Source organism: Drosophila virilis, chromosome 3, assembly GCF_030788295.1.
Source record: "Drosophila virilis strain 15010-1051.87 chromosome 3, Dvir_AGI_RSII-ME, whole genome shotgun sequence".
Classification (NCBI taxonomy): Eukaryota; Metazoa; Arthropoda; class Insecta; order Diptera; family Drosophilidae; genus Drosophila; species Drosophila virilis.
This window is the reverse complement of record NC_091545.1, coordinates 22994338-23013112: the sequence shown is the minus strand read 5'-3', so window position 1 is coordinate 23013112 and position 18775 is coordinate 22994338. Positions and strand designations below refer to the sequence as shown.

The 18775-nt window shown below is 39.0% G+C and overlaps 1 protein-coding gene across 2 annotated transcripts in view; it reads right to left on the bottom strand.

Moving 5' to 3' along the window:
* Positions 1 to 18775, bottom strand: part of nmo (serine/threonine-protein kinase nemo) — an 88416-nt gene that overhangs the window by 44166 nt on the left and 25475 nt on the right. The window lies entirely within an intron of this gene.

Here is an 18775-nt window from a genome sequence, read left to right as displayed (position 1 = left end):
TTCAACGCCTTTTCCTGTCTTGATTGTTTTTGCTGTTGTTTCAGTTGTTGTTGTTGTTGTCTCTGTTGCTGTGCGTGCCCGTAAGGCCCTTGGCGAACGAGGCTTAAAGCCATTACGTATACGTAATATCTATAATTATGCATTTTGTGCATATCCGGAACTGGCTGCTGCTCTCTTTGAAAATTCCACATTGAACAATTTCAGTTCGTTTTAAGCTTTAAGAAAATATGTTGCAACAATTTCTTTTATACATTTAATTACCATTTAAGTTGTCTACATGTTGTATATTGAAATGCGCTGCTACGAAACGGAAGCGGATGTCGACGTTGCCACATGCCACATGCCACACAACAAAAGCTGTGCCCAAGGACAGGGCGTGTGCTGTCACAATTAGACGATAAGGCAACATAATTGAGCCTTGGCTAGTGCCACAAGCGGCAGCAGTGCCCCCCTCACCCCTTACCAACCACTCGGCAAAAAGAAGAAGCAACAGCAGGAAATGAAGGATTTGTTAAAAGGCAAAAAGATGTAACTGTAAACTTTAACTTGCTTAAGTAGCAGCAAGAAGAGGAATCGCTACGCACAAAGACAGTTGGATAAGTGATGGAAAACTGTCGGAAAAACGATTTTCCATCCTTCTTAACCGTAGAAAGCTTGGCGAACAATTACAATTAATAATCAATATATATGTCGACAATATTTGATTGATATAAATAATTGTATATAAATAATTACAATACCAGTTGTCTAAGTTGTTGTTTTTTTTTTTTCTTTTTAATTTTGAATAAAAAACAAACAGATTATAAGTTAAAAACATTTACTAAGTGTAGTTGGCAATGCGCAATTAAAGATTACACGATGATTCCAGAGAATTCTAGAGTTTCTAAAAGTGTTTTCGTTTAATAAAAGTAAACAAATTAAATGCAAAATAGCTTTAATTTCAATTTAATTATAATTAAACATATTTCCATAGAAACCAGACTATGCATGCATGAAGTTTTATATCATTTTTTGAGTGATCAGTTAATCATCTTTTCTCAGAGATATATGGCAATATAAAAGAATGATATCTATTTAGAGCTCTCTTTTAACTTCCCACATCTTACTTCTCGCTTCTTAATTACTTCTTAGTTCTCACTTCTGACTTCCTAGCTTTAATTTTTTATGTTTCACTTCCAAAGAAACCCTAGCACTTTTATCGAATATACGCTTTAACGACTTGCGAATTACAAAAGTCTAAAATGCATACAGAAATTAAATCCAAAATACTATACCAAAATCTACGCTTGAACAAATTGGGAATTATACACGTTCAAAATGAATAAACAAAAAGTGATATAAATTGCTTTGTCTTCATCTGCTTACTTCGAATTGATTTGTGTTTTCATTTTGATTCTTCGTAGGGTTCACCCCAAAAAACTTAACAACAAATTTCTTTTATCTATTGAAAAAAATAACAAAAATACGTGCATTGGCATAAAATGAGTATTTTTTTGACTAGCAGCTGGACTCTGCCGAGGTTCAACGAGGCTGACTGTGCATTTACATATGTAAGTAGTTTGGGCACAGGAAGTCACCTGCTTCGTTCGTCTCATTTGCTTTTCTTTTCGTGTCTGGCATTCAAAATTGTCGTGGAAAGAGTTATACCAAAATGTTGTATGCACATGAAAGGGCTGTCAGGCAGAACTGCAGCAGCAGAGAGAGGCAGACAGACAGTCAGTCAGTCAACTGGACTGCAACTATGTAACTCCGACTGACACGCAATAGTTAGACAAAACTTGTACGTCCCTCGAGTCGAGTCTGTCCAATCGTTTGGTCGTGTCTTGTCTACCTGCTGTTGCAGTTGCATTTGTGGCATGTAATTATGCTGTTTAACAGCGAGAAGTTTGGTTAACAAATAAGACACGTTGAGGTAGCCAAGCTACCACGTAATTATGGCAAAGGCACTTCAGCTACACAAGTACAAGCAAAATTTAAGTATTCGTTGGGTTTAGTTTTTTGGTCTGGCTCCAGGAAAATTTTCCTGGATCTAAGTCCAAAAGAAAATCGAATTACAGTTGCAAGCAAAAACAACTTTCAAACACACATTTTACATAAATAATAAAATCCATAAATGCTGAAAGGTCAAAGATTTTGTGTGCTCCTTTTAAGGCAAAATTATTGAGGTTTATTAATGTGGCAATATTTTGATAAATGAGTGCTAAGAAAAATAAATATGTATAAGTATAAGAACCGAGCAGAGCAGAGGAAGAGGCGGCTCTTACAAAATTCCAACAAGCTGACACACGTAAAAATAATATATTAAAAAAAAAACCATTTCATTTTAATGTGCGGCCTTAAATCAAAACTGAGCAACAAAAAAAATAAATGCGTCAAGGGTGAGAAAAATAAACACACATGAACTGAGATTGGGGGAATTATAAAAGCAGCAAATTGTGGCATTATGAGAGGTGCGGGGAGCAGGCGACAGGGAGGGTAACTGTATGTAACAGCTTCTAAAATTAGTTATTGATGCTGGTGGGGCCGAGACATATCTCATATGCCACATGTGCCTTTCATTGCATTGTGGGGCACGCAATTTAATCAATTGAAAACAACACGCCAAGAAAACAAACCAAGCTAAAAATTCAAGTGTTGCTTTGGCTTTGGTCTTTACGTATGCCAAGGGCTAGTTAATTGCAGCTAAAACACGGGGCGTGTCATGCATTGAGAGCAGCAAAACGAGAGGGGCGCAGGCGGAAAGCCAACGTCTAAATACTCTTATGGAAAGTTATTATGTGAGTAGCATTGTGCAGCTTAGAAAAGCGCAGAGTAGCATGGATATATATCTAACAGAACATTTTGCTCTACATTAACTTTATTTTCGATCGTTCTCAGCTATATGATATATGGGTCGGAGTTGAAAATACTACATTTTTATATGTAGGCAGCAGAGGGAAGGTTAAAGACGCCAAGTTTGCTTAGAATATCTTGAAAACAAATAAGTTTTTCCTACAAGAACTCATTTTTTGACTGATCGTTCCTATGGCAGCTACATGATATAGTGGGCCGATTTTGATAAGATTTTACATGTATATGAGGAGTATGTTGAAACTTACAAATGCAGAGTTTCGCCAAGATGAATTGCCAAACAAAAAAGTTGTCCATACAAGAACCTACTTTCGATTGATCGGCATATGGCGACAATATAATATAGTGGTCTGTGCCGGCAGAAGGAAGACGAACGTATGCAAAGTTTTAAGCTTTAAACAAAAACACGAAAACTGATGCTAATCAAGAATATATGTATATGGTTTAAGGCCTCACAGATGTTAGCCTCCAAATAGCATGACATAATTAGACTACCCTCTCTGCGAGAGTATTAAAGCAAGTGAACGCCGGAGTGATGTCAGGTTGAATGTACTTGCAAAGTCTCTAAACCATAGAGAACAACGTTCTACGACGACGTGGTCAACGCCTCTCCTGACGTTGTTGTTGTTGTTGTCGCATTTGTTGTTGTTGTTGTTGCCGTTTCACGATCGGCAACCGGACAGGCGGCAAAGTTGATAACCTTGAGAGCATTTTCATGCGAAAGTTCAATGAATTTAGTTTTACTTCCATGTCTCAAAATGAAAGAGAAGCGGAGAGAAGAGCACAGAGAAACAAAAAATAAACACAACGAGAACTTAAGACGCAGAGACGACGCAGTTAAACTCTCAGACAAAGTCGCTGACGAGTTCTAAATACAACAGAAAAAAAAAACAAAAAGGAAAAGAAACCAGCACATGTGAAAAAAATGAGAAGAAGCAGAAGAAGAAAAAAAAAGTAGTTATAACTACTGAGAAAAGTGAAACAAAACCAGACTAAACATTGGCTTTGCCAGCAGCAACAGCAGCTGAGAACCAGTTCAGCAAATGTACAAACTGTTGCAGTTGCACGAGAGATCTCTGCGGAGGCTGGCAAAGTAGCTAAGCACACAGTGTGTGTGTGTGTGTGTGTGTGTGTGTGTGTGTGCGAGTGTGTGTTGTGTGTGTGCGGGGGGGAGTTGGGCCGTGAAATCGATGCGTTGTCTTCGTTTTCGAAGCTCATGAAATGCGCAGGAAATCAATGATTCGGTTCGCTTCGGTTTCGATTACACGCACACGACGACAACAACAACAACAACAACATGTTGCTGCAACATGCCACGTAAGGCCGACTTGCAACGCAGCATGTTGCTGAAAGCATTTGCAATAAATTAACTAAAATTATAGACAATTATTAGCATTGAGCGAGTGAGCGATGAGTTGCAACTGAGCGACGCTTGCAACGCTTGCCACCAGCAACATGCAACATGCAACATGCTGCACTATGCGATTGCATATTTATTGGGGCGTTTGCGCATTTTAATTAAGCGATTTGTCATTACAAAAGGGCCAACATGTGCCTCTTGGCCAACACAAGTTTTCTTATTGATTACGGTCACACACACACACACACACACACACACACACGTATGTGTGGCAAGGAGGCAAGCCAGTTAAATATGTGGCATATACGCGTATTTAGATAGCACACAACAACAACAACAACAAAAGTGGGCGCAACGATCATTATTCAATTACATTGTTCTTGTTTTGCACTCAAGTTCAGAAATTGAAATGGAAATGTTGAACCATGAAATTGTGGGGTAAATGCCAATGGAATGGCCTTTTGTCATGGGAACTTGAAATAAAAAATTGTTAACGTGAATCTCTATTAAAAGTGGAACATTAACTAAGAGCTCGTTTAAAGTTAAAAGCAACTGAAGCTGAACAAAATTGAAGATGAAATGAAAATGGAAGCAACTTTTGTTGTATGTTCAATTAAAACAGAATTAAACATTGAATATTTACCCTTTTTTCATGGGAAATTAAAATAAACAAATTTAAGATTGAAACAATCAAAATACAACTAAATTGAAGCAGATATTAGAAACAATTATTGAGGATTTAAGCAGCTGATAATCTGCTGAGCATTCGATTGAAGTTGAAAGCAGTTGTAGTTGAAAACAATTGAAGTTGAATTGAATTGAAACAGATTTGCTAACAACTATTGAGGACTTTAATAATTGAACATGGGAAATACAATTTGTCTTGGGAATTTGTTAAAAGTTAAACATAAGCTAAGAAATCGGTTGAAGTTGAAAGGAACTGAACTTGAAAACAATTGAAGTTGATGTGAAATTGAAGCAAAGATTTTGAAGCAACAAATTTATTGAAATAATAATATAATTTCATTTGTTCTTTTTTTCTGTGATATGGTTAAGGAGAACCTTTAAAAAGTTGAGCATAAGCTTAAATGTAATTTAAGTCTAGATCAATTAGATTGACAAATTGGAAACTCTTATTAAAAAATTGGGAACTTTAATTGAAACTAGGTTTCTAAAGTAAGCCTCAAACAAGCAATAAATGTTCTTACGTAATTTCTTAACAACGTTTCCCAATAGCTTCACGGTCTGTTACCAATCAATAAGAAAACCAAATACTTAGCGTCTGGCTTGTAGAAAAAAACCCAGACGGAGGAAGTTTTCAGAGTATGTTAAGCTCAAATTTCAGACCAGGAAGCAGTTAATATAATCCTCAGGTTTGCCTGACCAAACAGCTGTTTTCTGAGAAGCTTTCTGACCAAAAATGGTGCCAAAAAAAAAAATGCATATATATACGTATATTAAGCAAAATGTTTTAGGAGCCAGGCAACAGATTCTGACCAAGAAACGAGGTCGTAAAGAACCCAAAGCGTTGGACATCGTGTAATTTGAGTGCCGTGTAAGCCGCAGACATAAAACCCACAGAGTGCATAATTTAATATGAATATTATAAGCATATAAAAGGTTGAAGCCAGCCACAGTGCAGCCCCTGCATCCCCTCGCCGCACCAAAGACAGTCTTAATGACAAACCAAGTGCTGCACTTCAACACTTTTAGTGGCAATTTACAGGAGCTGACCACAAAGACAAAAAGACAGCAGCAGAGGTAGAGACAGAGGCAGCAGAGGCAAAGGCAGCAATAATGACCACGTCCAAGCTGATTGCTGATTATGACATGGCTGGCAACCGGGAGCTGGGCGACGAGAGTGCTGGGTGTGCTGGGGGCCCAATGCCTGCGGCTGGGCAAAAGGGTGAGAAAAAGCCAAGTTAGATTGTCGTCAGCCACATGCAGATGATGTGAAGTGCAAATAATTATGACAAGCAGGCCGAGAGTGAGTGCGAGTGCGAGTGCAGGCGGCGCTTAGGTGCCGCAGGGGCAGCCAAACGGAAGCGGCGAAAAAACAACAACACGAAAGCGTTGCACACCTGCGAAATGGCAGCAAGAAAAAAGAATATGAAAAAAAAAATAAAATAAATTGCGTAGTGCGAAGTAAAAAAAAAATAAATAAAAAAAAGAGCAGCAACAACAAAATGCGAGACGGCAAAAAAAAGCTGTGCAACACTTGAACTTTGCTGCAGCTGCAATAAGCAGGAAAGGCAGTTAGGGAGCAGGGAAGTGGTGCGGGAGAGGGTACAGCGGGCATTGAGTCAGCAAAAGTCTCAACCTTAGACACACCTCCAACGCGAACAACAGGAGGCAGCCACAGCATAACGATGATTATGAAAGACAATCAGCTGTGCCTGCATTGTTGTTGCAGTTGCTGCTACAATTGTTGTTGTTGCAATTGTTGTTGCTGCTGCTGCTGCAGCAGCAGTTGAGGTTTGTAGGGTAATTGACAACGGCTGGTGCAATGCCTGGCCCGGCCGGGCAGTGGAGCAGCCACTCAATGAGCCACCCAGCGGCAGCCAAGCGGCAAGGCAATAGCAAATGCCTCAGTTATTGGCCCAAAACGTACACAACAAAGGCGCAGAGAGAATGGAGCCAAAAAGATATAATAATAAAAATAAAAAACGTACCGAACGAGGGCTTAATCTTGTCCGTCTCTGGCAAATGACTAAGCACCGCGCTGATTGCTGATAAATGTGTTAAAGCCAAATATGAGAGCGTCTGACTCTGGCTCCCGAAGCGAAAATGCACGACATTCCGAAAGTGGGTCTCCAATTGCAGTTGCACAGCAAAGTCGAGCGCAAATATATTTTAGAAAACATATACTAAACAAAATACTAAACAATTTAGAGTAATTTAAAAGTGACCTAGCATTTGGTAGAAGTTGAAGCCAGGGCCATGCTGTTGTGGACAAACATTCTAGCTTCTCTCTATAAAGCCGCTAACTCTATGTATGGGAACTACATTCTAGTTGAACTCCTGCATCAGATATTTATAGTTTTTTAGTCACATACAAAAGAAAAATTAGGAAAGAACCTATATATTTTATAGTGTACTTCGCTTATCGAAGATCGATTTTTATCTATCGGAAAATGGCTTGAAATATAGAAGAAATCAATTTAAAGCCAGAAATGCCAAGGCTTGCCAAAAGGCAAGTCAACAGAAAGACGGGCTCAGCTAATAATGCGAATCAGGAAATACATATAGATACTTTATAGAGCAGCAAAGAGAAACCCGGAGCAACATGGCGCTACGCGTTGATTTATGTTAATCTGCAAGTTAAGTTGGAGGCATTTAACAATTTAAAAGACCATTTAAGTAGCCAGTCTGTCATTAAGCAAAGCTTGTCAAGTTCAAGCTGAAGACTTTAAGAAAAATAACCAAAGAGCCCGTAGCTATTACAAGAGAATCGCCGCACAGTTCCACATTGTTTAATTCAGCAGGGGCGCAGAGAGAGGGAGGTCGGATTGAACATTATAATAAGCCGCTAATTATGATGGCCCTTCAAAAAAGTTATGATGGCAGACAGCAGATGGTGCCAGTTTATTAACAGATTGACCTTTAAGGGCATGAGACGCTGAGTCAAAAGTTAAAAGTCAAGACAATAAAAAATTCGTGTGCTTTGAACAATTTGTTAAAGCAAGAATACAGAAGAAAAAAAACTAAACAAAATGAAACGAAAATCAATTAGCAATTAATTATTTTCAAAGACTCGTTTCTGGCAGCGTCTTTTAACTGGAGGCATCCTTAAACGATTCGGACACGAAAATAGCGGCAGGTCACCGCATAAACGGCTATCTAGCTATATTTAGCTGTTTTTCTCTTCTTCTTCTAATAATGTTTACTTTGCAGTTGAGGCGAGTCGCTGCCTTTCAATTAGCAGTTAAAACTTATGAGCGCCCAAACACAAAGCGCACAGTCAAATCCGCTCCTGGACTACACACACACACACACACACACTCAGACACAGGCGCACCTGAGTATAGCTGCAGGCCAATTGCGTGTGGCTGGAAAATTGGTAAGAGCCTCAATGCGTGAGACTTTAAGCGCTTTATCAGGCAGCTTTCCATTCTCACACGCTCGCTCTTACTCTTTCCCTCTCTCTTACACTCTCTTCCTCTCCCTCTCTCTCTTAGACACACTCTGCTCTACTTCCACTCTTGAGGCTGACGCTAACGACGACAAGTGTCATTATATCAAATGATTTTCCTTTTGGCCCCAACCATTGCCACTGCATCAGGCTACACTCATCCTCCAGCTCGTGTCCATTCCAATCCCTATCCTTGTCATACTCTCATTGGCATTGGCTGCCAACTTTTTGAGTGGCTTATGGGCGGCCTTTAGCCCACCCCCCGCCAAGCCTCTTCCCAGCTCCCTCTCTCCTTTGTTTGACAGTTGTGAAGTGTTATGCGATTTTACATTATTGGCTCTGGCACTGCCAGTCTATTCTCCTTCGCCTCCTCTCTTTCTCTCTCTCACTCACTTTCCCTCTCACTCCCTCTCTCTCTCTCTCTCTTGCTGAATAGTTTTGACGTAGTTTTGCATATGTTGGCTAAAAGTTTTGTGCATCGCTGACGTGTCTGCCTTCTAAATAGATTTGCGCTCGCGGCTTTGCAGGTTGTCAACTAAGATAACACTACAACTCAACAGCAAGAGAGAGAGAGTGAGTGAGAGAGAAGAAGAGGAGGGTACACTACAGGGGGTTAACTCTTTGTTTGATAAGTTTTTCAGTGTTTTCCCAACTGAGCACGTGCCATTCACAAATACATTGACGTCAACAGCATTTGGTTTTTTTTTTGGGTAACAAACTTTAATAGGTTTATGCTTGATGTGATTTCATTGTGCATTGTTGATGCTAATGCGCATTGACTTGATTCAAGCTATAAAAAACGCTTTTAACAATCAGCTAACTATTATTGAATTTCACACATTTCAGCGTTGTTTACTTTTATTAAGTCAAGTTCTTCAACTGAGGCGCCTGATTGTACGTAAGGCTTTAACCTGTTGGGAATTCTAAGCTTGAAAATTAATAGGAATATAAAATATGATATTCATATATATGGAAGAATTTATCAAATGGATTGAATAAAGACGTCATTTTGAAAGAAATATTATATAGAAATAAACTCAAATAATGGATTCTCCATTATGAACTTCTCGCTCACTTCAATTTCTACACACGAACTAAAATCCGAATTTAATTTAACAGTTGAGTTTTCGTACAAGAATCACAATCCGAATATCATTTAAATTTACAGTTTTAATAAATGTAATTTAGCTAACATTTCACACCTTTTTTAAAGCCAATTAAAATTCTGGTTAGTTTGCAGTTTAATTGCACTTAAAGCTTAACACAAGCACACAAATTGGATACACACACATTTCTATGGATGGGGCATTAGAAAAGAAAGAGAAATGCATGTGTGTGTGTTTGTTTGTTTGTTTTTATGTGTGTGTGTGTGTATCCAATTTACGTTTCACATATTTCTCAAGAATCTTTATTCGCACTAATCCACTTTTAATGCACTTAAAAATTTCTACTCCAAGTGATTGTTGTTGTGGCTGCTTCTTCTTCTTCTTCTACTGCTTGGCAACTTGTTTTTGTTTTCGGGGAGGGAGAGAGTGTATAGGGGCCGTCGGTTTGGCCATAAGTTTTGTTTGCAATTTATGCACATGACATGGAAACGTGCGCACGGAGACACACAGCAAACAAGTCCAAGTTGTTGTTGTTGTTGTCGTTGTTGTTGTATTTATTTACGAGCTGTAGTTTACTTATGACATTTCTTATAATATTTTATTGTATCTCGTTTCTAGCTGTCGATATTCAAGTTTTTCACACATTTTATGCTGCACATGTCGCATTTTGATTCAAGTTATTGCAGGAGTTTTTCTTGTTCTCTATATATTTCTCATTTAGTTTATTTTTTTAATAAATATCGTAGGTTCTTTAAGCATTAAAGAATAAGCAAAGCAATGCCCAAGCAGCAGCAACAACAACATAAGCCTCAACTGGCTGGCGGCAGGCGCATAAAAACTGGGTCAAAAGTTGGAAAAAATTATAAAGTAAAAAAAGAAAAGTGTGGAAAACTTGTGAGCTAAAAAGAAAAACAGAAGCAAAGGCAGCAACAACGTTGCAATGGCAACGGCAAGGCGAATGTTTACACACAAACACACACACACACGCACACACATACCTATAAAAGACGCTGCACAAGCAGCCCAAAGAGTTGCACATTTGCCTACCCCTGACCCCAGCCCACCCCACTGCTCCCCCCTCCTATAACAACGCCCCTGCATTTTGTTTAGTACTTTTTATTTACTGTTTGTTTATGTTACTTTTATTGCAACGCCACAAACGAGGCAGCCAAATGTTGCACTGTGGCAAAGAGCCTTTTGTTTGTCTGCGCCTACGGGCCACAGCGGGCGGGGCGGGGCGGGGGGCGAGTGCCGATTAAGTGTGCACGGGGGGGCGTATATCAGTTTCATTGTTGGGCAATGATGCTGCATTATTTAGCAACTAAGTCAATTAAATACAAATACGCGTAAGTCTTTATTTAGCCAGCATAAACATAATAAACAATAAGCGGCTTTTTAGAGCGGGCCCAAAAGAAAACGCACAATCTTCAATATGTCAATTAGCCAATTATCAAAGAGGTTGACAAGAAGAGAGAGCAATAGTTCACTTCAAACACGTTTGCGCTTTTACTCTCTTGCGAGAGCACTTTTTGAGCGCATTCTGCTTTGTGCGTCATTCGTAAACGTTTAAAGGGCTGCATGCGCTTTAGTTGCAAGCAATTTTATTTAACAATAATTTAAAGTGTGTTTGAATCTCGATGTTGTTATCGTATAAAAATTAGTTAAATTGTATGATTTTTTATGTTAAATCAATTCTGGATTTTGGCGCGATTTCCATATATAAATCTTGTTGAATTAGTTTATAAAACGTCTTCATATATTCTTAAAACGTTTTCTTAATAGTTATTTGCATGTAAAGGACTGCGTGCTTGTCAGATTATTTTTCTCAATATTTATTACTTATTCAATTCAATTTCTTTATTTTATATTACATAACTTATTTGTTTATGTGGATACTTTCTACCCAAAGCCCCATTTTTGTTAATTTGTGTTTTTGAACATAAATGCAAATATATTTTAAAATAATTTAAAACATATATATTTATAATTGTATAAAAATAAAAGCCAAGCCCCGTCGACAATCTTCGTTGAATTTGCCTTGATCTCGTCGCCGCAGTCGAGGTGTTAACTACAACATTATGCAAATTACTTAAAGCTGATGCATATCCTCATTGCCTAAAAAAAGAAACTAATTGCACAAAAACCATGCTTGTTTTTTTTTTGGCTACATTAATTAACGAAAATGTTTGCGAGCGAAAAAAAAAAACAAGCAAGCAAGCAAAAGCCGCACCTCAACAAAATCAGGTATAGATTGCAGTATATATAACACCTTAATTGAACTGAAAATCAATTTGGCAAAATCTGCAAAGCCATGAAAATGGAAATTAAAGACTCGACAAACAATATTGGCTAATTATAACAAAAAATAGCACAAAAAACAAAACTGGCCTTGAGCAAAACAATTGCAAAGCTAACAACAAAACACAAACAACTGTGCAAAAAAAAAAAATGATAAAATGTCAAAGCAAAAATATTTGCTGTTAGATTTTTGTTGTCAGCTGCAGCAAAATGTTAAAAAACAACAACAACAAAAAAATAGATTTGCTGCACACAAATGTAAATAAATTACATGCAACAAATGCAGCAACAGTCGACGTTGACGTCGCAGTCACGTTGAATGCGGCTGCGGCTGCTGCTGCTGTTGCCGCTGCCGCTGTCTGTGCCACTAACCCACTTCAAGACAACTCATTGTCTGTCTCGCTCTGATGCATAGGCTGAGGCTCACACTGCCCCTCGCTCTCTCTGTCACGCAGCGCAACGTGAAACGTTGACAACAACAACAGAAACAACTGCGACTGCCTTCGCTTTTTGCATTTTATTACGAAAATTCTTTGCATTCAACAAAAATAAAACCTAAAAAGCATTCAATTAATCAGGCAAGCTAAAAAGGGCCAGAGTGGGGGGTGGGGGGTGGGTCATGGAGCCTGATGCTGCCCTGAAATAAATTGTCGGCTTAAACCGCCACCAAAGGGCGTTGATTGATTTGAAGGGCTTGCAGCCAGCTAAAACTGTGTGTTGGGGGGCTGGGGAAGTTTTTGGGCAAGCCCCCCATTTGATAATTTGCTCAATGGCGCGCATTTGACAGATGTCAAGAGTGGGCTGCGGGGGGCGGGGGCGTTGCCTGTGCCCGCAACAGCTCAATTGAAAGCTTATTTATAGGAACCATCACACTCGACAGCCGTCGACAGTTGTGACCCAAAAATGTTAAGTGTGCGTGTGTGTGTGCTAAAAACCACAAAACCAATTTTGACTACAGCAAACCACAAAGTGCTCGAGCTCCAAAAGATAAAGTTAATGACACGAGCGCCTTCAAAACTCTTTTGGCACTATCAAAAGGAGCTCTGAGCTCTGGTTGTCCATTGTTATGGGCGCTGCTCTGATTCATCAAAAGATCTAAGCCCGATACCAGCACCCCCCCCCCCCCTGCACCAACTTCCTGCAGCCTGCCATTCAACTGCTTGCCATAAACATAAACATAATTTTCTATTGCCTACAAAAAGTCGAGGCGTTTTCAACTCAATTCAACGCTTTGTCAACAGCTGCAGCAAGTTGCGTTGCATTTTCGCTTTCAAAATGTTGCACAACTTTTATTTTGCAGTTGTTAAATGTTGCTCATTAAAGAAACAGACAAAGCGGGCATGCTGCACTAGTGGCAAGGCATTGCATAGAGAAAATTAAAGCCTTTTAATTTAGATCCAATTAAGACCTCTTAGAGATCGAATCAACTGAGCTGCATTGAAGCAATACAAAATTCATTTATAATTCCCAAATGGTTTTAACGTTAGCTGTATGATATAGCTTGCCAATTGTTAATCGAAAACTGATTGTTTAATTGCCAGACTCTTTTTTGGTAAATTTTTGCTGTTTTAAACAAGTTCGAGAATCGGAAGTAGTCATGTGCTTAAATAATTTTATACATAAATCTTAATATTCTGAGCGAGAATTTCTATTGAATTGTCAGCTTCCGATTGTGTGCAGCCAGAAGTGATCAATTTCATATCCGGAAGAGTTCGTTTTCTGCTTGTTTGAGCAAAATTTAGTCGGAAAGAACTTCTCGTTTTCAAATTAAAATGTTGTGTATGGTTATTTTCAAAGGTAGACTTGGTATATGCACATTTTTGCATGACATAAAATACCGAAGTTAATCCAGTAAGCATTTCGCATACATAAAAGGGAAGCATGGATCGAGCCATGCGTCTTGTCTGTATCCATATTACCAAGAAATATCGATATTCAGAGCTAAATACAATGGCCGGTACATAGGCTCTCGTATTTATTGTCATCTATTGCGTTAATTTTTTTCGGTTTTGGTAAACATAAGCCTCTTAAGAAAAGAATGCAATTCCCCTGTATAGAAAGAAACAAGAGAAGGAGAGGTGCTGATGCCGAATTTAGGGTATCTCCTAGTCGGGCACTTCCTGCTAGAGCACTCTTGTTTTGTTATTTTTCTGTTGTGTCGCATGTTATTTCTTTTTGCAGGCTTCGCTTAGCTGCTAAACTTTTAGCTGGTAACTTTTTGCATGTAGACTCAAGTAAATGCAATGTTAAGTATACGCCAAGTGGCGTACAACTTGTGCTGACAACAAAGGCACACACCCACGCACACACCCACGCACACACACACACCTACACACAAGTGGATTTGCTACTGAGTCAGGTCGACAACCAGCTGCTGGTTCAACGAACTGCATTTAGCTAAAGCAATTTGAACTGACCAGTTCATTAATTAAATTTGCTTATATCAATAATAATAATAATAATAATAATAATTATAATTGTAATGAATAGCAATTGTTGTTAGGGGAGTGACCAATGCTCGATGAGGGTTCAGTGCCTTGCAGCACTCGACAACTTCGCAAATTAAAAATTTTAATATGCAGCGCTTCGACTGAAATAAATGACAAAAGGCAGACATGGGTGGGAGGGGGACAGTGTGAGGGGTGTGTGTACAGAATTAATTAAAACCTGTTGCCTCATCCTAAATGCATCCACCTATGCTTCAGCTAATGCGCCCCTAGCTGCTTATTCCTGTTGCTTTGTGTCTTATGCTCGATAAAAACGCGCACGCGTTTTGTGTGCGTTTTTCAGACGCGCCCTCTCAAGAAAGGCTGCGACTAAAAACAGCTGACAAATTGCAACGCCAAAAGGCATTAGAGCGTTAATGCTTGGCGTGCTGCATGTGTGTGTGTGTGTGTGTGTGGAGGGGGGCGTGGCAATGCCTTAACATTTTACATTGTAATTACAAATATAAATTCACAACGGATTTGGCGGATGCGAACGATGCGAGCGGTTTTTGCATAGATAAACCTACTAAATGAGTCTAGGCTAAAAGTTATTGTTGTTGTAGTTAATTTTACGTAGTTGTTGTTGTTGTTGTTGTTGCTGCTGCTGCTGCTGCTGCTGCTGTTGGTGGTGGTTCAGTGCGGCCAAGCAGCAGCGCGTAAAAGCCAACGACAGCAAAATGTGGCGCTCAAATTAAATTTTTATTTTTCTCTCCCCCAACTTTTGTTGCCACCACAAGTACTTCCCCCCCGCCCAGGTCTAGCTATAACCAATTGTTAAACTCTGGCAATATCATTTTAATTAGACACACACGCATATGTGTAAAGAGTTCGGGTCAACCTGCAGATCTGGAGTCTTCGGTTATCTTTGCGGTTTTCTGGGTATATTCAACTTTAACTTACGATCTTTTTGGGGTACGCTCAACTCTTAACTGGCCAACGATCCGTGACAAATTGTTTACTTTTGAGTGCATAGAACTTTGAGCTCTGTCTACCGTAATAACAATTGCGAATTGTAGTTGTTAACTTACCTGTAAAAGAAGAAGTTGAAATGGAAAGATGAGTCAAATAAATAATATATTGTGGTGATAATAATTGTAACTAGAATTGAGTTAGAATTTGGCCTAAATAAAGGTATGTGAAGGGTTGAGAAGAATATATATATCATATATATACCGAATAAATTTCAAATATTGAAACCAGAAGTGAAAGCCGAACGAACTAAAGTGAAAAATTGAAAGTGTCATGCTGAGCAAATGAAGGTTCTTATGTATACAAAACTGACTATAGAGAAAATAAAAATGATTCATATTCTTGTTTTACTATCAACATTGGACAACAATATCATACGAAAGCACAGTCGAAGAGTAAGTTCTTATTACAAATATATCTTATATATTTTCATTTAACTCAGTAGTTAAAAGCTTTACTCTTTTCACATATTAAGTCTGCGGCTTGCGGAATATATCCTTACTCGATTTTCGTTTTATATAAATAACTGAAGTCAGCAGAGTAAAACTTTCTATACTATAGTTATCGACCATAGTGCCCACTCAATTGGCATTATTTCGCATGAGAGTGCCACACAAAATAAAAAATCAAATAAATAGAAATAAAACCCTAACACAGAACCTCAATCTCAAGTGACTGCAGCAGTCGTCGGCACATGAAATATAAATTTTGGACTTGTTTTTTTGTTGTTTTGAAGGCGGGGAACGTTGAAACAAAAATGTCAAAAGCAAATTCAGCAAACACTTAAAATGGTCTCAAGTGAGCGAACGAAGGCAGCTCCGCAAAAAAAAAATTCAATACAACAAAAAAAATCAGGAGCAAGAGAGCAAAAGCAGATGCTCAGACTGGGACAAAAAAGAAAAAAAAACTAAACTACAAACAAGCAAAATAAATAGAAAATAAAAAAACAAAAATGTTCGACTACAACGCATTGGCCCATTGGCAAAAAGAGGCAAAAAGTCAAGCGGCGGCTAAAAAGCAATGAAAAAATGTCAGGCAAATATGTGTGGAACAGTGAACAGGGGCGGCGCACAAAAGGGGGGTTGTTGTTGACACTGAATGCCTGCAGAATATGTTGTGCTGAAATTTATGCACATACGCCAGGGCAGACTCTCAGCGAGCGAGTGAGTGAGAGAGAGAGAGAGTGGCAAGGGGGGCAGTTACTGAACAAGGGAGCTATTGCGATTCCCTGGGCGCTAACCAGGGGGGCACGCCCCTGGGCGAGTTTTTGAAAAAAATATGCATGGGCACGACTAGAAATTGCTGAAGGACGCGGACAAACTGACTAACTGACAGACAGATTGGTCAGACAGACAGACAGACAGACTGGCAGACAGACAGTCAGACCGACTGACAAACTGCTGATTTTTATTTGAAGAGCGGCTGCTTTATGAGCTGCCGCAGCTGCAGTTAACCGAGTGAAATTGGAAAGTGCGCTGCCTGACAAAAAGCAAAAACATTTGAGATATGTGTTTAAAAAAAAGATGGTCAAGCAGGATTTGTGGCTGGGCGTAGAGCTTAAGCTGGCGCTTAGAGTTAACCAACAGCTGTCAAGGCTGCTTAAAGTTAAACCAAGCTGCTAGTTCAGAGATAGACGAGAGCCGAGAGCTTTCAGAGCTGACGACATGAGGAAAGTTGAGCACACTTCAATTATTTTAGCGAAGCGTAGAAAGTTAACAAATTAACTGAACTCTTGTCATAATTATAGAGTCGACTAATTATAAACTAATTTTGCCGCGTACAATAATTAAAGCTTGCAGATTACGCAAGTTTGTTATTGGAGTTTATATAGATATATATATATTGGAAAGATTTTGATATATCATAAGAGTTAGAATAAAGTTGCCAGATTTAGTTGCCAAATCGATCTAAAGGCCAAACCTTGAACAAAAAGCCAAGCTTTATGAAAATAACAAATAAATTAATAAAAAAAAAAATGGTATATTAATTATATTTATTTTAAATTTGAAATTTTTTTAAATTTATATTTTTTTTTTTAATTTAAGATTTTAATATTTATTATTTAGTTAGATTTATTGATTTATTTTAAGATTGTATTACTTTTCAGTTTATACATTTAAGATCAATTTTTGACTGATTTATTAAATTAATATTGTACTTTTTTCTAGGTTTTTTTTTATATTGAATTTATTCCCACATTGATTATTTTTTATTTAATTTGTTAAGAGTTTTATTTGTAATATTTATTTTTCAAATTATTGTAATTCTTGGCGCTTGATTTAATTAATTTCACTCCATAAAACAAACTGTTTGAGTACACTTAAATCTCTGCTCTCTTTCAATGGTAAATAAATTTTGATATTTCACATTTTGTTCTTGTGTTCATTAAAATGCCAATTTGCTTAATCTTTTATTTGATTTAATTTCTTGGCTCATCGTTAGATTTTCAAGATGGCCAAAATGCCATTAAAATGGATTGTAAATCAAATAATTTACAGTTTTGCACAACACCGATCGGGCAAAAGGAAATTCAACTAAAAATCCAATAAATTTTCTTCTTGGATGCCAGCTAAAAATTCATCACGCAAATACATAAATACGAATACAAATACAGAGACAGAGACAGAGACAGATTCAGATACAGAAAAGCAATGCGAAAATGCGCCACAAAACACGTACAATAGCTGAAAATAATACAATAACAAATCGCCACAGAGACGCTGAGTGGGAAAATCGAACAGGGAAAATCGCATGCACAAGAAAGTCGGTGAGGGGCGCGGGTGCGGGTGGTTGTGGGGGGTGAAGAGTGTGCTCTGCTTTGCTGAGGCTGCCTTGGCTTTTGTCTGTGGGCCCTGTGTGCCCGGGCATTTTGCTGCGTCCAGGGGCACACGCACACACATACGCATTACAACTTTTGCCAACACACGCACACACACACACACACACACACAGCAACATGAAAATCTACTCAGCTGCTGCTGCTGCTATATGTGAGTGTGTGTGAGTGGCTACGAAACGGGGGTGTTATAAGCGGTTAAATTTCGAACATGCCCTGACTACTCCCACCGCTAGCCGCACACAACGCGCCCCCCTCCCCCTTAACGCACATATACCTAAGTCTCGGCGCCGCCAAATCGCCCAACACTGCTCCCCCCTTTCACACTCTTCACTTCTCGTCCTCTGCAGGACCACCCTTGAGGGTGTGCACGCGCCGCTGGCGCCGTCGTTACCGCCAATTTCCCATCGTCTGTCTCCAGCCCGTGCTTGGTCCTCACTCTGTTTGTCCTTTGTGCGACCCCCAGACCAATGCCACGCCTGCCCCCCCCCCCCTCTGTCGCTCGGCACGCTCTAGCAACCGCATCCCTTCTCCTGCACAGTTTAATCCACGTGCGTTTTTCAGCTGCCCATTTTGGCAGCGTTTTTCCTCAATCGTGTTGGCTAATTTTATGTTACGCATATGCCACGCGCGCACGTTTGTGTGTGTGCGTGTGTGTGTGTGCGGATTGTTGTTTGGCAAAACGAAACAAAACTAAAATTCTGTTGCCTAGTTTTAAGCGCTTTATGGCGCAACGCT